The following is a 24,968-nucleotide window of genomic DNA, read 5'->3' on the forward strand; positions in this document are numbered from 1 at the left end:
TACTCCCCCACACCGCAAAGAGCTCCTAGAAAAGCTGCCAACCAACCTGTATCCTGGTAAAGGAAGCCCCTGAATTATCTCCTTATTTAAGAAGTTTTCAGATATACCAATAATTTCAGAATCAACATCTATAAGCAGTTCACTAACTTTATCTCTAATACCCTGTATATTTTTATGAAATATACTAATTCCCTCATTAATCGGATACCTAAGCTTTGTCGAAAGTGGTTTCTTTGTTAGAGTGACTTCCCTTAAGCAGGAATACCTATCAGCTGACTTCAATCTAAAAAAGGTACAGCTCTAACACCCACAACTACCGGAATTTTCCCATGAGTGATCCCACCACCCCCACCTATGCTGTCACCTATAAGCTTTGCCAACCTCCCCTTTCCATACCTGTTGAGGTGCAGGCCATGTCTAGTGAAACCCGTCCTGCTGATAGACTCCACTGACACCACTGAAATGTGACTCATGCCTTCTGTCATCAGTGCACCCCCAAGTCTCATGTTATTACGCCTGACGGCTGTATTAAGATGAGGCCGATCGTGACGCTGAAGCAGTTCCACGAAATGCACATTCGTGTTGCCAGTTACTGTGAAATTGTAATCCTTCATTTGTCTGTACATGTGCATCACATCTACCGACTTCCGTCCCATTCGGCTAATCCCCTGCGTCATTTTTATGTCTTAGAGTGTACTTTATAAATTTACGAAGTAATTTTTTCCGTTTCAGTCGCTTTTTAAGCACAACTTGTTTCGGAAGGATGTTCCCACCATCAGGTGCATTATAGTAACACTTATTTTTGTAGCGGTATAGAAAGATCCTTTCCCCACTTAACATGTTAAACTTAATGCTTTACAGCCTTGCTCTCTACGGGAGTTCAGCTGCGCTGTAAAATATTTTTTTGCGGACTGCCTATTAATAGATTCTGAGGATGCAGAGAGGACGAGGGGCCAAAGGAGGGAATGGTAGTGTTTAGCGTCTCTTCGATATGAAGATCATTACGGCCATTACATGTGCTCAATTGGAGATGTGTGTGGGAAGTGAAGTAACTACATGTAATCACACAAAAGCAAGGTTTTATGGTAACCACAGAAGAGTTAAAGCACCGAGAAGCACCGAGATGTGAATCCAGTTCCTCCACAATAAGGGTCCAGTGCTTTAATCACCGAGGCACTTCGCTCTGTAACGCTTGGTAGCGTTGAAGTTTCGCTCCCGTCCACACACACACACACACACACACACACACACACACAGACGCATACGTAAATACATAGGTACGTAAATATGAGTTATCGCAGACGACGATGTAGCTCAGCTCACCAGGCACGGAATGGCATCCGTCCTGGCTCTGTAAAACGTATGACAAAAATTGCCCTAATTGACACAGGCAAAATATAAATCAAGATGTTTGGAAAACGGTTTCAAACCCTTTATTTCAGAACAAGAGCCCAGTGTGGCCACCGCAGTGCCAACTCTCTGGCCAAGGGGCGTGGGAAAAAGCTTTCGTGAGTGACACGCCTCTCAGCTGTCACTCAGAGAACAATATTGGTTTCCGTTTCCGTTGCGGCAACAGTGTAGCCAGTGAAGGTTGATCGTCTTATGCGACGGAAAATTCTATAGACCTGTGGTATGAGGAATAAGAACGACGGCCTTTGCTGCACCATTGGTACACAGCTGACACTTTACATCTAACAATGTTGATGGTTGTATGGAAGGACCACCAATCCTCCAAAAAATAAACTATAAAATATTATTAAAATTTAATTAATTGTTCACACTGTACTCGTATAATGTGTCTGTAGTTTTTAGAAGCTGGTAGAAAGTTAAAAAAAAAGAAAAAACAGGACACTCTTTCAGTAAGTCAAATTGCGTTACTTAAATAAATCCAGCAACCAGCCACTTTTTATATTCCTTTATTTCAGCCAAGACCTGTTTCAGGTATTCCCCTGTATAGTATTGGCGTAGTACATTTACTGTAAATTTTTATCAGCTCAGCGTTCGCAGGCCGGCCTCTGTGGCCGAGCGGTTCTAGGCGCTGCAGTCCGGAACCGCGCTGCTGCTACGGTCGCAGGTTCGAATCCTGCCTCGAGCATGGATGTGTGTCATGTCCTTAGGTTAGTTATGTTTAAGTAGTTCTAAGTCTAGGGGAGTGATGACCTCAGATGTTAAGTACCATAGTGTTTAGAGCCATTTGAACCATTTTTGAACAGCGTTCCCGTCGACTGCGTTTAGAATGTTGCAGTTGCCCTGTGCAAAGTAACAATTAGTTTCTTTACCAGGTTTCCCGAGTTGTATATTCTACATATAAATCTACACCTACATGAGGTCTCTGCAGTTCATACTTAATTGCTCCGGCAGAGCTTTCATTGAGCCAAATTCACACTATTTCTCTCCTGTTCCACACAGTAACAGCGAATGGAAAAAATGAACACTTAGATTTTCCATACAACATCTAATTTATCTCATTTTATTACGATGATCGTTTCTCCCTATGTACGTTAGGGACAATAAAATATTTTCTCAAATAAAGGAGAAAGTTGATGACTGAAATTTGATGGAAAGCTTTAATGAAGTGGGCGGCTTATGAATTTGTTTATATCGGAAGTTACACCTGCAGTCAAGCAAATGATTTTCGTATACTTTCTGAAATTACATCTGAAGTTAGTTCTGCTTGTCGACTTCTAACTGCCGAGCATGAAGCTTGATCCATGCCACCGTATGACTAAATTAATTGAGTGTGTCATATGACTTGCTTAATATATAATGTGTATGTTTTATTGAGTAGCGCTGCGTTATTTACAGTCAGTTTTTCATTTTTTTCAGATTAATGATATACAATGACTATATTAGCGTCTGATATCAATGATTATCTATCTAGTTTAGTAAAGACTGACTATCATTAACAGATTGACAAATAAATTAAACTAAATGCTGCAAAAGTGATAATGAAATTATTAAAAAAAATGGTTCAAATGGCTCTGAGCACTATGGTACTTAACATCTGTGGTCATCAGTCCCCTAGAACTTAGAACTACTTAAACCTAACTAACTTAAGGACATCACACACATCCATGCCCGAGACAGGATTCGAACCTGCGACCGTAGTAGTCGCGCGGTTCCGGACTGAGCGCCTGAACCGCTAGACCACCGCGGCCGGCTGAAATTATTCACATAACAGGTAATGTCACATACTTTGCGTGAAATTAATAGACTTACATACTGGAAACATCAGTCCAGGATGAGAAACGCAAGACGGGGAGATCGTGTAACCAATGAAGAGTACTGAATAGAATTGGGGAGAAAGGAAATTTGTGCCGTAACTTGAGGAAAGGAAAGGATCGGTTCGTAGGACACATTCTGAGCCGTCAAGGGATCAGCAGTTTAGTATTGGAGGGGTTGTGATGGGAAGGGCACAATTTAAAGAAGTGGTGACAAGCCGACTCCATGCCTTAAACCAGTTTTTACCAAGACTGATTCAGAAAGTTCCCTTCTGAACTTAATTTCCGAATTTATGTTTGTTAAGGTAAATTCTATCCGTTTAATTGATTTTGGGTGGAGTCCGAAATGTCTCAAAATCGTCAACAGTAAGGAACTATGGATAGAATCATATGCTTTCTTAAAATCTATAACTGTAATTGAGATAAGCTCGTTTCGTTTGCGATAATAAGCTATTATTAATTCCAGAGTAATTATTTGTTCGGTACAGCTTCTCCAACGTCTGAAGCCTTCTTGGTATTCCCCCAGTTCTTTACCCAGTTCTTCTTTGATCCTATTGTGTAAAATCTTAGAAAACATCTTGTAGGTATAGTCCAAGAGCGAGATTCCTCTATAGTTATCTGGATTACTTTTGTCTCCGTTCTTATGAAGTGCGTTAATTATAGCTGTGGTCTAGTATTCTAGGAATTTTTCTGTTGCCCAAATTTTTTGTAAAATAATATGTTTGAGTTGTTTTACCAGATTACTTTCACATTTCCACAAACACTTGATTTTCACCACATGCTTTGCAGTTTCTCATTTCCTTAAGGGCAGCTTCTATTTCTTGCTCTGTAGGTCGGTTTATATTTTGTGGTTTGGTTTTTAAAGGGATGCTTGTGGCTATTGTTAAAAACTTTTCAGGTTCATCACAATTCAAGAACTTGCTGAATGCTTCTGCCATGATTCCTGCACTTTCCTTCTTATTATGGGCTATTCTTCCATCTTTATTTCTCAGCTATAGTATGGGAGGGTTGTAACTTTAAATTAAATAAACGTTATTAACATTCTACAACTTAATATTTCATGTCTATATATTTGCAGTCCTTTTCATGCTAGAGGTCTCCGAATTGTAGCATGCAACATGGCGGTATGTAATGCAACGATGTCGGTGCGTTGCATTCGAGATTCTAATTTGAAGAGTTCATCCACACATGCAGCACCCCCTCCTTCAGCATGACAATGCGAGACCGTAAACAAGCTCTGCGACATCTGCAACAGTCCTATGCCTTGGGCTCAGTGATATCGATCATCCTCCTGACAGTCCCGATTTGTCCCCATCCGATTTTCATCTGTTTCTAAAACTTGAAAGAACACCTTCGAGGATATCACTTTGACTGTGATGAAGGGATGCAAGCAGAGGTGACATTGTAGCTCTGTCAAAAGTCAAACATTCTACAGTGATGATATAGACAAACTGTTCTCTCGTTGGGAGAAATGTGTTCGTCGCCTGGGTGACTGTGCTGAGGAATAAATATGCAGACTTGAAGGAAAAATACGTACAATGTTTATGAAGTTTTTTTATTTAAAAAGCTTTAAGATTTTTCGCATAAAAAATTCGGAGTCATTACTTTTTAGCACTTTTTACTGTTCACTGTATAATGTACACTCCTGGAAATGGAAAAAAGAACACATTGACACCGGTGTGTCAGACCCTCCATACTTGCTCCAGACACTGCGAGAGGGCTGTACAAGCAATGATCACACGCACGGCACAGCGGACACACCAGGAACCGCGGTGTTGGCCGTCGAATGGCGCTAGCTGCGCAGCATTTGTGCACCGCCGCCGTCAGTGTCAGCCAGTTTGCCGTGGCATACGGAGCTCCATCGCTGTCTTTAACACTGGTAGCATGCCGCGACAGCGTGGACGTGAACCGTATGTGCAGTTGACGGACTTTGAGCGAGGGCGTATAGTGGGCATGCGGGAGGCCGGGTGGACGTACCGCCGAATTGCTCAACACGTGGGGCGTGAGGTCTCCACAGTACATCGATGTTGTCGCCAGTGGTCGGCGGAAGGTGCACGTGCCCGTCGACCTGGGACCGGACCGCAGCGACGCACGGATGCACGCCAAGACCGTAGGATCCTACGCAGTGCCGTAGGGGACCGCACCGCCACTTCCCAGCAAATTAGGGACACTGTTGCTCCTGGGGTATCGGCGAGGACCATTCGCAACCGTCTCCATGAAGCTGGGCTACGGTCCCGCACACCGTTAGGCCGTCTTCCGCTCACGCCCCAACATCGTGCAGCCCGCCTCCAGTGGTGTCGCGACAGGCGTGAATGGAGGGACGAATGGAGACGTGTCGTCTTCAGCGATGAGAGTCGCTTCTGCCTTGGTGCCAATGATGGTCGTATGCGTGTTTGGCGCCGTGCAGGTGAGCGCCACAATCAGGACTGCATACGACCGAGGCACACAGGGCCAACACCCGGCATCATGGTGTGGGTAGCGATCTCCTCCACTGGCCGTACACCACTGGTGATCGTCGAGGGGACACTGAATAGTGCATGGTACATCCAAACCGTCATCGAACCCATCGTTCTACCATTCCTAGACCGGCAAGGGAACTTGCTGTTCCAACAGGACAATGCACGTCCGCATGTATCCCGTGCCACCCAACGTGCTCTAGAAGGTGTAAGTCAACTACCCTGGCCAGCAAGATCTCCGGATCTGTCCCCCATTGAGCATGTTTGGGACTGGATGAAGCGTCGTCTCACGCGGTCTGCACGTCCAGCACGAACGTTGGTCCAACTGAGGCGCCAGGTGGAAATGGCATGGCAAGCCGTTCCACAGGACTACATCCAGCATCTCTACGATCGTCTCCATGGGAGAATAGCAGCCTGCATTGCTGCGAAAGGTGGATATACACTGTACTAGTGCCGACATTGTGCATGCTCTGTTGCCTTTGTCTATGTGCCTGTGGTTCTGTCAGTGTGATCATGTGATGTATCTGACCCCAGGAATGTGTCAATAAAGTTTCCCCTTCCTGGGACAATGAATTCACGGTGTTCTTATTTCAATTTCCAGGAGTGTATTTCATTATTTGCTGCCAGTAGCACTGTACAAAGTATCGCAGAATGGCTTTTATTATTTCGAACACCAAAGTAACAACGCATCCTCGTAGGCTGTTCTAAATATCTTTGTGATACATAGCTATAATATGGCGATCAAAATCGGTAGTAAAAAGGTTATTAGGCCTATTTAGGAGCAGCTATTGGCAGTTCAAGTAAGACCTTTTTTTAAATACTTACGAGCTGTCGGCCTCTGCTCGAGCAAAATATCTTCATAAGGTCTGTTTATTTTAGTGAAATGAACAAACTGGCAATCCCGCTATTTATGATGAATTTACAACTGAAATAAAAGTCGTTATGTTATTAATTTGTGTATAATCATCCCCTTACTGCACTAATGTGAAACAAGACTGTAAGTTCGTAGTCTTATTTCTTTAATGTAATTTCATAAATTACGTATGATAAAATAATTTCCTGCGATCCTCCCCTGTGGTGGCCAGACATGATGCTGAGTGTACCTGCCCTCACTTTCCCGAGTAGTATAACATCGGACCTCTGTGACATTCGAATGTCCCACAAATCAGAATAATCCACGATTCGACCAGCTAGTCAATGGAGACCCACAATGTTTGACTTTAATCCAATACTCTGTCAGGTGCTGCTAACACTGTCTCAGTGACAAACATATACAAACCTTACAATAAAGTCCTAAACATTTAAGTGAAAGTAACATCAAAATAGAAAAAGTATAAACTAGGTTAGAGACTGAAACAGCTACTAACGAGATGAGATGAAAATAACGGGCTCCTTATTTTCACTCATCCCAAACTGCTTTCCTTACAACCATTAAAAATTATAAGCCAATCGTCTGTGAATTCAGAAATATACAGGGTGAGTTACCTAACGTTACTGCTGGATATATTTCGTAAACCACATCAAATACTGACGAATCGATTCCACACACCGAACGTGAGGAGAGGGGCTAGTGTAATTGGTTAATACAAACCATAAAAAAATGCACGGAAGTATGTTTTTTAACACAAACCTACGTTTTTTTAAATGCAACCCCGTTAGTTTTGTTAGCACATCTGAACATATAAACAAATACGTAATCAGTGCCGTTTGTTGCATTGTAAAATGTTAATTACATCCGGAGATATTGTAACCTAAAGTTGACGCTTGAGTACCACTCCTCCGCTGTTCGATCGTGTGTATCGGAGAGCACCGAATTACGTAGGGATCCAAAGGGAACGGTGATGTACCTTAGGTACAGAAGAGACTGGAACAGCACATTACGTCCACATGCTAACACCTTTTTATTGGTCTTTTTCACTGACGCACATGTACATTACCATGAGGGGTGAGGTACACGTACACACGTGGTTTCTGTTCTCAATTACGGAGTGGAATAGAGTGTGTCCCGACACGTCAGGCCAATAGATGTTGAATGTGGTGGCCATCATCTGCTGCACACAATTGCAGTCTCTGGCGTAATGAATATCGTACACGCCGCAGTACATCTGGTGTAATGTCGCCGCAGGCTGCCACAATACGTTGTTTCATATCCTCTGGGGTTGTAGGCACATCACGGTGCACATTCTCCTTTAACGTACCCCACAGAAAGAAGTCCAGAGGTATAAGATCAGGAGAACGGGCTGGTCAATTTATGCGTCCTCCACGTCCTATGAAACGCCCGTCGAACGTGTACCTCACCCCTCATGGTAATGTACATGTGCGTCAGTGAAAAAGACCAATAAAAAGGTGTTAGCATGTGGACGTAATGTGCTGTTCCAGTCTCTTCTGCACCTAAGGACCATCACCGTTCCCTTTGGATCCCTACGTAATTCGGTGCTCTCCGATACACACGATCGAACAGCGGAGGAGTGGTACTCAAGCGTCAACTTTAGGTTACAATATCTCCGGATGTAATTAACATTTTACAATGCAACAAACGGCACTGATTACGTATTTGTTTATATGTTCAGATGTGCTAACAAAACTAACGGGGTTGCATTTAATAAAACATACTTCCGCGCACTTTTATATGGTTTGTATTAACCAATTACACTAGCCCCTATCCTCACGTTCGGTGTGTGGAATCGATTCGTCAGTATTTGATGTGGTTTACGAAATATATCCAGCGGTAATGTTAGGTGACTCACCCTGTATACTCGAAAACAACACGCATACATATATACTATTGGAAACAAAAGAAACGATAGACTCACAACTGTAGCAGCAACTCTTTGACCACTTCCTCAAAACCGCTGGGTGCGGTTCTCAAACTTTTCAACAGTATTCATGAATTTGTCACACGTAAGTCTTGCAAAAACTTTCCTTCATACATTCCTGCATCTTCCGCGATTTATTGATTGTGAGTTATCTATTAACTGATTTTATGTCTTCAGCCTTTTGCTATCCGTGATATTCGTGTCTGATCGGCATACTGCGTCTAGATGCGATAGGAATAAGTAAAGTATTAATATTCTGCAATTAAATTAGAGAAACGGTCTGTGGAAGAAGAGGAACAAAACGTCCCGTCAGTTTATGTATGTATGTATCCATATTTTATGCTTGAAAGGAGTATTTGTAGAAGGAGAAGCTCATCTATGAGTCACAGGAAATCTGTGTAACACAGGTATATGTCAGCAATGAATAAAAACACTAGACTGCCAGCGAAAAGAACCTAAAAACCTTAAAGTAAAGTCTAAAACATTGAAGTGAAAGTAAAATCATACCAAAGTAATTATAAACCAGCTTAGTGACAGAAACAGTGTGCAAAAAGTTACAGCTCTTAACTATATGAGATGTGAATAACTGGCTCCATCGTTTCACTCATACCTAACCACTTCCCTTACAACCATGACGAACTACAAGTGAATCATCTGTGAATTCAGAAATATATACTCGAAAACAACACGTACACACACGTACGACTGGAAACAGAAGAAACGGTAGACTCACAAATGTAGCAGCAACTCTTTGACCACTTCTTCAAACTCGCTTGGTAGGGTTCTCAAACCTTTCAGCAATATTCAAGAATTTATCATACGTAAGTCTTGCAAAAACTTTTCTTCCAAAATTCCTACGTCTTCCGAGATTTATTCCTCCGTATAGTACTTCAATTGTGAGTTTTCTATGTAACTGATTTCGTGTGTTCAGTCATCACCACGCTTCTTCACATTGGTATCACCAATATTCGTGTCTGATCAACATCACTGCGTCCATATGAGGTAGGATCAATTAAGGCATTAATTTCCCACCATTAAATCAGACAAACAGTGTGTGGAAACAAAGGGACATATCTCTATTTCAGATGTATCAATATTTTATACTTAAAAGGAGGAGAAAAAGGACATGAAGTTAATCGTGATCAGGTCGTCGCAGTCAGCTCTTAGCGAAACACACAAACATGAAAAAATGAAAATAATATGGAACTCTAGATTCCTTCAGAGCGAGACAGGACAAGTGATTGATTAAAATTACCTAGTAACACCACGTTTGTGAGCTAAGCTCAATTAAGCGAATATGCACAGGGTTTAAAGGATTGTAAAGATATTCACTTTAGTCGTTGGCAAGTTATTGGTCTTCGCAAACGGTTTTTTGTTCTATTGTGAAACTGCAACAGTCTCAGACTTGAGAGAACGGAGGCTTTGCCAGCGAGAAAGCAAGATCAGCAACTAAACTTAGAAAGTCGTTAGAAATTGCTGCATAGCGTATGTTCAGGAACCATTCTGCAAAACGTTCTCTTTGCTATCCTGTCGATTAGAATGTGTGTGCTTTGAAAAATGATCGCGTACCTAATGACGTGGAACAATCTGAACGGTAAGCCGTTTCATTACATTACACAAAAATGTGGTTCTTATTTTCATTCTAGACGTAACAAGGCGAACGGAATGTGTTTCCTAATATTTAAAACAAATTTGTCAGACAGCTGATTGTAAAATACGCAGTAGAAGATTCCGCGAGATGATGAATGAAATTTTCGTACTATCTCCAGGGAGGAAAACGAAGATGTGAAGTGTGTTATTTACGTTTTTTGTAGACGATTTGCATAATCACTATACGAGACTAAAGTAACTCCATTTTACAATAGTGCAAAAAGATGCAAACCCCGTGGAACTTTCCAGATATTTTCACATAGAGATGAGCTTGAAAGATAGAAAATAGTTAATAAGAAAATACGTCTTCAACTGTGATTTCATTTTAAACGTTCCGGAATAGATCAGCCGTTAACTGAGAATAACAGTCAGTAGTTACCAGTCTCGAAAGCTACAGTAAAATGGAGCACCAATCGAAGCAGCCATTGTGTTATGCAGTAAAACGCGCATTTGTTCTGTCAGACGATGAGTCAGGACTGATCTACGTTTATTATAGCCAACAATGCCCTACGAATTTTCCATTCCTTCGACCCCCCCCCCCCTCCCCGCCCCCCTCTCGCCAATTATTGTGGCTGACCTAGAATTTCACCTATATCATGAGAAACGCGACTAACATTTGAACTACATAGTGTGAGAGCTAAAACCTGTCAAGTTATAATCCCGGCTGCAGATTTAATGGTTTTCTCAGTATTTCTATACGCCCTGAGATCCATAGTGAGATGTTAAATAAAGTGCATTAAGGAAAATGTGCGAAATGTTTTGCCCAATACGTTTATTTTCTAGTAAAGCTTGCGTCTCAATTGATTAACGCTATAATAATAATCCGTTAGTGTATTTATATTAAGGAACTATCCTGCTTCTTTTAAAACGCAACAAGTGACCGTCATATGAAACGGAAACTATACACAGGTGAGACAGAGCGCATGTGAATAATGATGCCATTATAGCGACGTCTCTTTCGTAGAAAACTCAAATGTTCGAGGCAGGTATGATGGATAAGGGCTTTTTAGCAAAGTGAGGAAAAATACAAGCTTATAGTTTATTGTAAGTCGGTAGCTTCCTCACCTTCAAGTTTCAGGACTGTTGTTGAGATCAACTGTATAACAGAATTCAGTATTTGCGTGAAGCATTATTATTGGACAGTGAATACAGTGATACAAAAGCCGTCATCTGGATTGGGTAGGGATCTCGCAGTAAACTTGGGAACACTGAGAACATATCAACCCTTTTTGGCATTGACTTATGTATGAAAATGGATACAGTCGAAAATGCAGTACAAAATTTACTGATGTGTTAAATATTAAAATCATTTTCCACATAAACAATAACAAAGAAAAACCAACACCCAGTAACACCATGTAACACTTAACAGAAAAATATGTGCGCATGCTCTGTTTGGGAGGTGTATGTAAAGTAGCAAAACTTCCACGAGGGAAGAAAATTATAGTAATATTTTTACACCAATAATGAAATAAAGGACAAAACCATCCATAGTATTCAAAACAATTTCAACCCATACAATCGATCATGGATACATAGGCTTAACTGCAATTCACGTCCCAAGATATACATAGGTCAGATAAAAAGAAATTTCAGTGTACGAGTTCGCCAACGTATGGATACTCTTCCTTTAAAAAGTCTAAACAAACCGACCTTTGCATTTCATGTTGCTAAAGACGGACATCAACTGACAGAAATAGCACAAAATCTATAAATCCTGCCCCTGTTCAACAAACGTATGAGAATGGTCCTGTTTCGATCAAAGAAATTTATTCCCATAAATACACGTCTGCAAACGACACTGTAAAGCACGAATATAAGATATCCAGAAATATGTTCGCAAGAAATTTTCATCAGTTACATGTAAAACCTCATCAAATACAGTCCCAGCAAGAATATACTAATAATAGATAAAAAAGCCTTAATTTTCTGTTCTCTTTCTCTAAGTGACTGTTAGGAGTTTGCTGCTGTAGAATTCTCAATTAGAAGACTGCTCTGATGCAGCTCTAAACGCTAGTGTATCGTGTGCAAGCCTCTTCATCTCCGAATACCTACTGTAACCTACATCCTTTTAAACCTGCTTACTGTATTCATTTATGGATCTCCCTCTAAAATTTTCCACCCCCCCCCCCCTTGCTCTATTGTAAAACAAAAGCAAACTGGTGCTTTTCATTTAAAGGATCTCTTTCCTAGGACATTTGATGAGGTCAACAGAAAATAGAATTAGCGGAAGAATAATTGAGGAGTTATGGAACAGTAAGAGCGGCATTAGATGGATCGCAGAGATCACGGAGGACATGATGAAATTACAGATTAAGATGGAGGATTTGAAAGACAAGACAGACGCGCTCAAGATACATGAGAACAGACATATCACACTGCTAATAAAAATTAACCAACAGAGAACGGGAACGGAGGTTTCTGATGATGAGGGAAGGGCACGATCTGTAGGCTGTCGTCAATAACTTTATAATACTTAAAAACAATCAGGAACTTGGAACCGGTAGTAAATAAGGAATTATTAATCAGCATCTTGGAGAATCACATTGTTTAAATAATAAAGAATGATAAAGATATATTATCTAACGTGGTAGGGCTCCATGCGGAAGGCCATATTTAGATGCTAGATTATGTACATTATGCATAGAACGACAAAGATCATGCTGAAGAAAGCTGGACTGGTACGAAGGCGCAAAGGCTAACCTGGTTTTTTGTGCTCTCTTTATAGAGGAGTTAAGTAGGCGCTATACTATGCGAAATCTCTCTATCTCTGTCTGTCTCTCTCATACACACACACACACACACACACACACACACACACACACACACACACCATGTTACATGTTTACGTGTAATATGGGACGAAATTGACGTCATTGTGGGCTGGGACCATTACTTTATTATTCCAACGTCTATTGCCGAACATCTAAGGCTGTGTAGGGTATTTATTTCTATTCGGAATTTAGGTTTAATGAAGAAATTCTGAATCACACCGGCCACAATGATATTAGTAGACGCTTCCTCTCGAATGTTCGTGCTGTGTTTTATCGCTGCGCTAGCTATCGTGCCACGCTTCTATAGCAGGGTAGAGTTGTTGTGTGTCCATAAAACACGATAATTCCAGCACATGGAGGAGACAGAGTATTGACCCAGCGGATATCTCGTTATGGGCTTACAGGTGGCCCTTCAAACCCATTCACATAAGATTCAAACCACAATATCGTGTTACACGTCGTCGATTTCAGCAAAGTTACCATATTTAACAACGGACGCAATTCGTACTTCATGTTGTACAATTTTTTTTTTCGCATACAGATGCGTCACTGTGTATGGTGCCTCACTCTCTGCGCAGAAAGTAAAAGAGGTGTAGCGAAAATAATTTGTTACTAACTTCTTCTTTCTGAGGCTCTTTTCTAACTCACTGGAAAGCCCACACGAAGACTGTCTCTTTTTTCTGATAGCATTATTATTAGCGATGAAGAGTGTACGCTTTTGAACATGAATGAGGAAGTTAATCTGCTGCTCCTTCAGCGATATGAGGGAAACAAGTAGAGTCTAAAGCAAGATGGCAGGAAAGGAATTGTATCCCGACTAATACCGAGTACGAGTCCACTGTCTTAAGCAATGAGCTGTCTTATACTATAACAATGATTCTGATAATTATTATTTCTAAATATTCAGCTGGATGCTCTTCCTGCTGCCACAGTTAACCTAAGGGTCGAACAATACTAAGAGATTGAAGAAATTCGCGAGGGCAGAAAGCTGTGTCTGAGTGACATGAACTCTGTTGAGTGTGTTGCCGAATTTAACTGTTTGTGTGCAGTGTTAAACAGGGTGGAGAGTGAGAATCATCTAGAAATTCGCCTTAGCGAGCTTACGAAACTGCTTGAAAACTACCCTGACGTTCTGCGTATCAGACAATGGTCGTTTTTCCGGTGCGTTTGATCCAAGTTTCGTAACTGTCCGCAGAACGCGTTAAGCTAGCCAGATGTTGTTACGTATCTTCCATGAAAAGAAGTGGTGCCAGGGACATGGCTGGAGTGACTGGGACAACGTCCCAGGGTCCCCAGCGCTAAAGTGCCCTCTGGAGCACGAAGCAAGGAAAGAAAGTATGGAAAATTTAAAATAACACGGAGAAGTGAAGAAATTGATAATACTACTTGTATGGATGTATGTTCACAAATATTCACAAGATTTTATTTTAAAATGCGTTGGTCAACATAATTATCTTGATTATAAATTGTACCTGGCTGATATACCTCGTTTTTTATAGAAAATCTCAGCTGCCGATTCTAAAGATATCCTTGGCTAACGTATTACGTTAATTTTCAGCAGAGTTCCTTCTCTTTTGAATTTTAATTCCGTTGTATTTGTGATAATAAAATGTATTGTTAAATTAATGTGGTAAATGGAATATGCTACATTCTACAAGCGTTTTCATTCTCTAAGGCAAGGAAAAATGTTTTTATTGTTTTTAATAATGTCTTGATGGAACCTTGGTTGTGTGTCTATTCTTTTCCTTAATCGGCCACTGCCAATAGGGTCTGGTTTCAGTATCGCTACTCAATAAAATGGAAAAATGAGGAATCAAACCGCTCAGCGTGTGGTCCAGTTTTGCAGAGAAAGATTTAATCTCTTGATAGAAATCTAGGTAACTACGAAAAATGTTATTAGTGATTTGCGGGAAAATTATATTACTAAATTTTGTCCAAGTTTTTTTAGCAAAACAAAGACTGGGAGTAGAGAAAGAAAACGCGTTCTGCGAGTTAAGGAGATAGAGTGGCTGGTAATTTCTCGTATATTGTATACTACTTTGATATTATCTTACTTTTACGTCTATTGAGCAAGAAAAGTAAATTAATGGAGAATCCCTTTTCAATGTATTAAGATCGTTAAATGGTTACATTAGAGAACTGCAGTACATTATGGGCAAAAAAATCAGCAAAATGAAAAAGTTATAAAAGTATTTATAGTTTTTCTATCAGAATAGATTTATTAGAAAAACAAAATAATGAATGATATACGGAAGTTCAGTTCTGTGAGCTACTAAGTGATCTTGCTGACTAAAGCGCAGAGTTACGTGAAGGATGACATTTACCGTTCTCATACTTACAGGTGATCACTCACCATTATTCTCACATTCATTCTTGGTGAACATAATCTGAAATGACTTGTGACACATTCTCACAGTACGCTGTAACTTCCTGGTCACATGAAACCTAAAGAATGATCAGGCGCTAGCTAGTCCGCTTCAGTTCATTCCTATTATGGTCTCCTGTATTGTCCACCTAGCCCGTATCTGCACTGTTATCTGCACTTTCCGTTTGGCTCTGGTTGGACTTCTTCTACACAAACAGAAGTGAGTTCCGGATTACTCACTGCATCCGAAGTCTCATGACTGCAGCCCTTTCACAGCTATCTCTTTCGCCCCACAGACATGATATTAAATTTTTTTCGACTTTTCACTTCAGACATAGTCTCCGTAGTCAACTTCGTCTGGCGCATGTTGCTCTAGTATTTGTACTTGATTATACGATTTGTGTTAAATACTTTTATTTATTTATGCTTGCGGCATTTACTAGATTCATTTTTACAACCTTTTTTGACAGCCATACGACTAGTGTTTTAGTGAGTTACGATTATCGTCTGTAGTAGATTGTGCACCACACTTGACTACATGGCTTACGTACATAGCCTGTAAAAGGGTTAAACAGTACAAAAACAATATACTCCTGCCATACGTCTAAATTTCCTAATATCTGCAGCAAATCAACTTTAAAAATAGTTCTGCATGAAAATTTAGTCGTATGACCGTATAGTGTGTATCATGTCTCACCACAATAATCCCCTGGCGCTTGACGTAGGGACTAGTCAGTCAGCAGATGCGACTGTTTATGGCGTTGCTGAGTAGCGAAAGGATTTATTGGTGTTTAGTAATGGACGTACCTGAAGGACTAAGACGACGGACGGCTGAGTGCCACAAAAGCCTCCATTTATGGGGGTGTTGCACTGAAAGTGTATGCAGAGGGTGCAAACACGACGAGCCTTCCGTGCATCTTTGCAAAGTATCAGATGTTTCTCATCATGTTTAGAGACCGAGACACACTAACTGGTGCTGCGCGGTGGAGTAGCTGACTATGTAAAACTACGGTACCAAACCAACAACAAATCACTGATGATCGTTCCTTATACAGGTTCACTGCAGCAAACGACTCACCTGGTGCGATTTATAACTTTTGCTTGCACAAGAAATTTTGGATGTAAAGTAACTACAACAACTTTCTTCAAAGTAATTAGAATCTACGAATCTAGAATCCTGAAACTTTTTTTGATCGACATAAATGTAATTGTAAGAACGAACTACTGTGTCGTGGTGCTTGAATACACTAAACAAATAAAAAAACCAAAGTGTCTGGCCCAGAAGTATTTCATTAAAGTGTACGTCCACTAATATCGATTATCATGGACTAAGTGAATAGCATTAATTTAGTTGGGCCTCTCTGTAGCTCTGTCAGAACGGTTCAATAATGTATTATAGAATATTAGTAAGTATGTCACACACAAAGTGCTATTTATCACCAAAACAATACGTCAGCGCTGTTCGGTACAATTAATTCTAGCCACACCACTGAAGACAAATATGACGGTGAAGGCCACATTATACAGAATCTGCTGGAAACTGAACGGAATAATGTCTGAATCATAATTTAAAAACGAAAGAAATTTCATAATTAATATTGCAGAACAGAGATCACAAAACTAAACATATTTTGTTTAGTTTTTTATTTTATTTTGACAGTTATTGGTCCGGATGGTCTGAACAAAGCCTAAGGAAAATGGCTGAAATGCGGTAGCATATTCGTGTGTTCAACTTTTCAGCGTTTTAGGACATTTTTCCGTGCAACTTCATGTTTTAAATAATGCTCTTTTCCCTTATAACACTAAATGAGCCTAAGTTTTGAACTGAAAAAATAATTAAATGTTACAGAGTAAAAGATTTGCTTATTTTGGTCACGGAATGGCAGGCTCATACCTTTTGATTACTGGATGTAATTCAAATAAGCTCTCTTATCGGTTTGTGCTTAAATATAGGGTTCGCTTTAAACACATGCAGACTATCAATAATGTCCTACAACGTAAGACAGAATAATAGACCGAATTCGCTAAGCATTTTTGTCGCTCTGAAGTGCTGCGAGAATTTGGCATGCACACAGCGTAGGAAAACGAGGCACAAAAGTATTTAGAACAATGGTGAATACTTTTGTAACATTTATTTTGTAAAAATGAAAAAAGTCAATGTCACTTTCTTATGAATTTCTAAACAACAAGAGCCTATACAGAATTAGTTAGTGCTGTTGCAGAAATGATGCCCAACGAAGAGGTTGGGCATCATTGTAGTTTTAATTACGATTTCAAAGAAATATTTGTGAAATACACTAGTTTTATATTTTTAATGTTCTTATCGTTTATGAGAAGGAATTCAGACATCCTTAGGGTGCAGTTTATTGATGTTGATTATTCTTGCAACGTGCATAATCGATTACATACTAGACATTCTGTCATCAGATGTACTCTATGTGATTAGAAGTATGCCGATACTCCTATGTAATGTGGAATTATAAAAGGAGGCTGAGAATATTGTGCTGCCAGTTGACAAGTAGTAACAGCAGAATGAGTCTGAGACGACAGTTCTAAGACTTCCGACGTGGATTAGTCACTGGATGTTACTTGAGTAACACAGCCATCAGGGGTATTTCAGTACTTCCAAGGCTGCTCAAGACAACTATTGGTGATGTGACTGTCAGACAGGGACCGTCGTAATTAACGCAAAGTGGTGGTAAAACATTGTATGAAATGAACAGACTGGGACCCAAATGGCTATCAGCAGTCCAGCTGTTAAAAAGAATGGAATGCAATCGTTAAACAGCTCCTAACAAGTCACACATTCCTGCAGTCAATGCGACGCTCGGTATGGAACGAGCGACGTCACTGGAAACGAGTTATATGGATTGATGAACGTCGTTATATCGCATGGCATTCCAACGAAAGGGTTTCGGTTTTACGATTGCTTGGAGAACGTTATCTGCGATCATGTGTAGTGCTAGCAGGGAAGGTGGTGTTACGATAATGTCTTTCGTTGGTAGGACGTAGTTCTCCTATTGCGCTTAAGAAAAGGCTGAATGCGGAAGGCATTGTGTGCTGCGTACTTTATGGGATCAGTTCGGAGGCAATGATTGTTTCAATAGGACAATGCTCCACACATAAAGTACAGCTGTGAAGCATTGGTTTGTGGACGACTACAATCCTGGAAAGGATTGGCCTGACCATAGTCCCGACCTGAACCCACTGAAACACCTTTGGTATTAGTAAGAAAGTCGATTTCTCTGTAGAGCCCTGCATCGAACATCACCAACCTTGGTTTCGGATCTTCGGGAAGAATGGTCTGCCATTCCTCCACAGACTTTCGGACACCTCATTGAAAATGCCCCCAACAGAGTTCAGGCCTCCATAAAGACGTAAGATGGACACACCCCATACTAATGTTCAGGTACTTTTGATCAGATAGTGTACATGGGAAACGTCTCGCATCTATTTTTCAACATTTAAATACTTTCATGCATGGATAGCCACTAACCATTCGTATCGTGTCAAACCACTTTACCACTAACATAAAAATTACGTAAATGGATATGAAAACGTTTTTATTTAGTTAAAAACACAAATGAAACCTAAACTGACTGTGGAACGTAACAACCAAAACTGAGCGTAATTGTAACTGGGAAACAAATTTTGTATGATACCATATTTGCGCATGAATCAGTATTTGGCTGTAAGGGCCAAATCAAATGCATTTCCTTAAGGGCGAGCCTCTCCAAACTTTAACCACACCCGAAACTGCCGTAACATATAGGAAATAAGACCCATCCGCTAGACCGAGTGACTTGCAGTAGTTAAGTCACTGGACCCACATTCGGGAAGTCAGAGGTTTTGATTCCTCTCCGTCTATTCACATTTAGGTTTTACCTAAATGGATTACCTGAAAGATTTCTGTAGAAAGTTCACGGTCGATTTACTCCCAATCCGTGCTTTTTCTCAGACTGTAATTACCTCGTCATTGACACCCGAATTTCCTTTGATTCTGCCTGGCCGCTAACACAGAAAAAACTGGTAACTATGGTAACGTTAATGATAATAATAATGAATGAGGTAGTGATGTAGTAGTTGTTTATGTGTTATATAAACATATTTGAGATTTTATAGTAGAACAGCAGCTTCTGCATTAATTAATGTACGACGAAGTGATGAAAAAGGTGCATTCAACTCATTTGGTTTTGCTTGACTTACCAATGTCGTTTGAATATATTGCTGTTTCATTATTGTTCTTTACCGTTATTCAGACTAGATTATTTGTAAGACAAGAATCTCTTAGAAACCTTATCGTTCAATAGATGAGCCTAACACAGACACAGGTTTCCCTGTTCGTTATCCATTTCTTTCCAGTTTATGTTGCACACTGAATCAGACTGCTTACCATTAAAAAAACTAACCGCTTCACTTTGGATGACTGAAACTACATATTTACTACGGTTTTCATTCTTTTCAGATTAAACATTGCTATAGGCGAAACAATATTTCCAGTATCTTGGGTGTGATACAATTTGCGAGGAAAACAAAGACACAATTAGCACAATTAACACCCACCAGTGAAAAAACGGCACTATTCAACTCTTCATAATGAGAATGTGAAAAATGGGTCAGAATGGGACTTTGTGAGGTGGTTGCTAGATTGCTATATCGGTTAGAGCACTCGGCTCTAATAAACAAAGAGCATAAGCAAACACAAAGATCTGGAATTAAGTTACTAGGATAGGAAACACATTACAACGGTGTAGATAAAACCTGAAGGAACTGCACAAGGAGAGAATTAGGTGTGGTGTCAATATTGGAAAAATAACTACACATTCCAAAATTCTATGGAAAGTAAATGGTATTTGAGTGCAGGGGACTAGGATTCCAAAGATAATCCAGGGTTACAAATGCTCAGGGGGATTATCTGTGAAAAGGCATATGTCAAATCACTGGACTATGCATTTCCAGCCCCTGGCAAGCCTAACGAAGCAGAAAAATGAATAGAAAGGAGAAAAATTCAAAACTATTTAAATGTAAGGTCGCGGGACAAATTATTACTCAGCCCTAAACAGAGCACACCGTGGCTTTTGAGAGTTGCAGGTGTTGTAGGAGTGGTACCAGATAGCCATGTGATTCTATACTGATGATGTTATCCGTGTCAATGATGTGGTGTGAATGTACCAGTCAGTTGTATGCAATCAGAGCCGTAGGATGGTCGACGTCGCAGAATGAAAGATCTGAACAGTCGTAAATCGATGAGATCATGGCCATAGCGTGAGTGAAGATAAATGGTGTGTTGTGTCAATGCATACAGCCTATCGAGTCTTCAAGGAACGATGTACCGGTCTAAGCCATGTAACACAAGAACAGTGGTCGCAAAAAGACACGTGTGACAAGCCTTGTGAACGGCAGTTTGTTACAAAACCGACGGTAACTGCTGCTGTCAGTGAATTCAGGTCAGTTTTAATCAGTTTCCAATCGAAAATTTTGAAAGGAACTGCAGTTAAAGGGCAATAGGAGGCGGCTACCTCGCAAAATGCCGCTGCCCACAGACGCTCATAAAGCACCACGTCTTCAAAGCACCAAACAACACAGAACTGGGCATTAGGTGGCTGGAGGCTTACAGCTTTGTTTGACAAGTGGCGATGTTACCTATTTTGAAGTGATGAAAGGCATCGAGTATACCGATGGCTTGACGAGACGTTTAATCCACAATATATGGATGGTATGTTTGAGGTGGGAGGTCGTTCTATGATGTTTTGGGATACTTCTCGTACTGTAACTTTGGTGCACTGATTCAGGAACATTATTCAAACATACTCAAAGACAAAGTGTTTCCTTTTTCTGTACGTTGTGGACACTCTCGTCTTTCAACGTGGCAACACTCGTGTTAAGAGAGCTGCGCGCATAAAGTTTGACTAACACTCAGGCATCCTATCCTTCCACGGCTGTTCTGCAAAATCAACAGGTCAGACGTAGCAATCAGTTCGTCTTATTTGCAGTGTTTAACGAGCTCCAGACATAAAGCCTGTTGCGTTTCAGATGAGGAAGATGCGCAGACGCGGGCTCGGCCACCGGGTAGCCTTTGTATTTATCGACCGCTCGGCAGCCCACGCGTATCGTGACTTCTGATTCGCTCACGTGCCGTTCGGCACAGCAAATACTTCATAAATTTAGGAAATAATTTTTACCTCTTCAGTTACGTTTGGCTAAAATCTGTTACCTTTTCAGCAGCATGCTGCCATCATCAGTTGCATTACAGATACACTTACTTTTGTCACTGTAAAGTAGTTCTTTTCCTCACTTCTCATGTTAAATTTAAATGCTTTATAATCCTCTGCACTATAAAGTATTTTTGCGTACTACCTAGTAACGGATTCTGACTTGTTTTTGTATCTATTTCTTCTAATGCTTGTTGTCTTTTGTAATTCTCTTTTAAAATATAGAAGTAATTGAAATGATAATGAAATCGAGACCCTTAGCTGTCGACAGGCGTTGATATACATCGACGGGGACAGCTAAAAATGTGTGTCTCGACCGGGACTCGAACCTGGGATCTCCTGCGTACATGGCAGACGCTCTATCCACCTTTTTTTTCTTTTTTTAATCTCATTTTTTACATTGTTCGCTGAATTTTGTTCGGGGCGGATGTCCGCTGACACCCATTTAGGTTCGTCGTCGATCCATTTACTCAGTTTTTTTGTTACAGAGGGTAGCTAATCCTCTGACCGAACACGCTGAGCTACCCTGCCGGCGATCCATCTGAGCCACCGAGGGCACAGAGGATAGTGCGACTGCAGGAATCTCTCCCCGGGAGACCCACATTCCCAACTTAATGACCACACACTACATTCGTAGTGCCTCTGCCAATTACACTCATTTCTCGCAGCAGACAATCTTACCGAGTCCCGTATGAGTTCGGGCAATGCTTTTACATCCAGCACAGAAGAAGAAGGTCAATGGCCAGTTAGCCTTAACTATATGAAGATGGTATCTGTTTTTTCGGACATGTCGGTATGAACAGTTACCATCGGTGACCATGCAGCTCTCTTAGAATGAAATGATAACGAAATCAAGAGTCTAGGCTGTCGACAGGCATTGATGTACATATACGGGGACAGTTGAAAATCTGTGCGCCGACCGGGACTCGAACCCGGGATCTCCTGCTTACATGGCAGACGCTCTATCCACCTGAGCCACCGAGAGCACAGAGGATAGTGCGACTGCAGGGATTTATCCCTTGCACGCTCCCTGTGAGACTCACATTCCCAACTTAATGTCCACACACTACATTCGTAGTGCCCCTACCCATTACACTCATTACTTGCGGCAGACAATCTTACGGAGTCCTGTAAGGGTTTGGGCAATTCGTGTGAATCCAGCAGAGAAGAAGAAGGTCAATGGCCAGTTAGCCTTAACTATGAGAAGATGGTATCTGTTCTTTCTTATAGTCTTTACAATAAAAAGAATCAATAAATTTAAGGATTTGTTAATACTTATATGTATCTGGAATTTATTTTTAAATTTTGGTTTTTAATAAAATTTACATTTTGTAATATTTGTTTAAACTCTAAATAGTTAACTTTAAATTCTTAGTAATTCACTTAAAATTATAATATAGCAGAATGGTAGCTGTTATATTCTATTTAAAATTATGTATTGTAACTATATTTTTAGTAATTCTGTTAAAATTATGAGGTTCTGAAATGTAGCTGAAATTTTTTGGTTTTAAAAATTATGTATTTTAACAAATTTTTGGGATTTCACAAAATTTTAAAATTTTTAAAGTATCTGGAAAGTATCACAGCACCCCTCCGTTCTTATCTATTTGGAAAGACCCAGTTATGTTGAAAAAATTTTGTCTAATATAAAATTTTTAAGAAAATAAATCAGAGAGAGAAATAACAAAGCTATAACTTGTTTTACTGAGTTTTTCGTTTTCTTGTCTGTACAGCCAATAAAAGGGAGGTGATTTGAAACATTTATATCTGATTTCATGTTTGAAATATTTTTGCTGCTTTCTTGTTTTCACTAATTATTTCAAATATATAGTATTTGTATAATCTGGTGCTGTTTCCAAGAAAATGAAAATATCACGGAATTTCAAGTAACTATCATTGAATTTGACTGAAAATTTGACGAAATTATAGGGAAATGATTGTTCATCAAAAATAGTTTCGAGAAAACTGGTGAATAAACTTGAAAAACAGTAGACATATTTAAAACTGATGCAAATAGTCGAGAAAAATGATGGAAAGGTGATGAAAATAGGTTAAATTTGGAATGTTATTAAATAACCTACAATGACTGTTTTTCTTGTGATTTTCTGACAGTCTGCGAAAAACGAATTTCTTGTCATAATTTCTATCAATTTCCGCGATATTTACATGAAATTCTATGATTTTTCGTTTTTTATAAAACTGCACCAGAACATGCAAACTATATTTACTCACACAAGCTTTTAGATTCACTCATGGAGTGCAGCATTCACCATGTCGGAGACTTATCAATTTGTTTATACCGCAAATTGCACCTAAAGTCAAGTTACAATTTTCTTACACATTCCAGAAATACTTCTACATCTACACCAACATCGATGCCCTACAGTCCATCTTATTAGGTGTGGCGGAGGGCATCCCCATACCACTACTCGTCATTTACTTTCCTGTTCCATTCGCAAATAGATCGAGCGATGTATAAGTGTCTATATGCCTCCGTATGGGCCCTAATTTCTCGCATATTATCTTCGTGGTCCTTATGCGCAATATACGTTTAAGGAAATAGAAATGTTCTGCACTCAGTTCCAAATGCCGACTTTCCAAATTTTCCAAATAGTATATCTCGAAAAGGAGATTGCCTTCCCTCCAGGGATTCCCATTTGAGATCTCGAAGCATCTTCGTAACACTTGAGTGTTTTTCGAACCTACCAGTAACAAATCTACCATCCCGCCTCTGAATTGCTTCGATGTCTTACTTTAATCTGACCTAGTACGGATTCCAAGCACTCGAGTAGTACTCAAGGTCGCACTAGCATCCTATATGCGGTCTCCTTTACAAGTAAACCACACTTTCCTACAAATCTTCCAAGAGACCGAAGTCGACCATTCGCTTTTCCTACTACAGTCCTCACACACTCGTTGCATTTCATATCGCTTTGCGACGTTACGCCTAGATAGTTAAACGACAAGATAGTGTCAAGCTGGACACTAATAAGGATTTATCTGATTTAGAGCTAGCTGCTACTCATCACAACAACTAGCAATTTTGTCTAAATCATCTCGTGTCCTCCTACAGTCACTCTACTTCGACACCCTACCGTACACCACAGCATCATCAGCAAACAACCGCAGGCTACCCTGTTCGCCAAATCATTTGTGTATGTAGAGAACAACAGCGGTCCTATCACATTTCACTGGGACACCCCTGACGATACCCTTGTCTCTGATTAACATTGGCCATCGAGGACAACGTACTGGGTTCTATTATTTAAGAAGTCTTCGAGCCACTCACATGTCTGTGAACCTGTTCCATACGTTCGTATCTTCTTTGACAGAATGCAATGGCGTACAGTGTAAAACGGAAATACGTAAATCTAGAAGTATGGAAGTTGCCTGTTGCCCTTCATCCATAGTTCACAGCGCATCATGCGAGAAAAGGGCTAGCTGAGTTACGCAAAAGCGATGCTTTCTAATACC

General features: G+C 40.3%; 1 non-coding gene across 1 annotated transcript; it reads right to left on the bottom strand.

The window, feature by feature from the left end:
- Positions 1-22,405: 22,405 nt before the first annotated feature.
- Positions 22,406-22,482, bottom strand: Trnat-ugu. Its single transcript has one exon. It is a non-coding gene; the product is annotated as a tRNA-Thr (tRNA).
- Between the last annotated feature and the right edge of the window lie 2,486 nt (positions 22,483-24,968).

Source organism: Schistocerca piceifrons, chromosome X, assembly GCF_021461385.2.
Source record: "Schistocerca piceifrons isolate TAMUIC-IGC-003096 chromosome X, iqSchPice1.1, whole genome shotgun sequence".
Taxonomy (NCBI): domain Eukaryota; kingdom Metazoa; phylum Arthropoda; class Insecta; order Orthoptera; family Acrididae; genus Schistocerca; species Schistocerca piceifrons.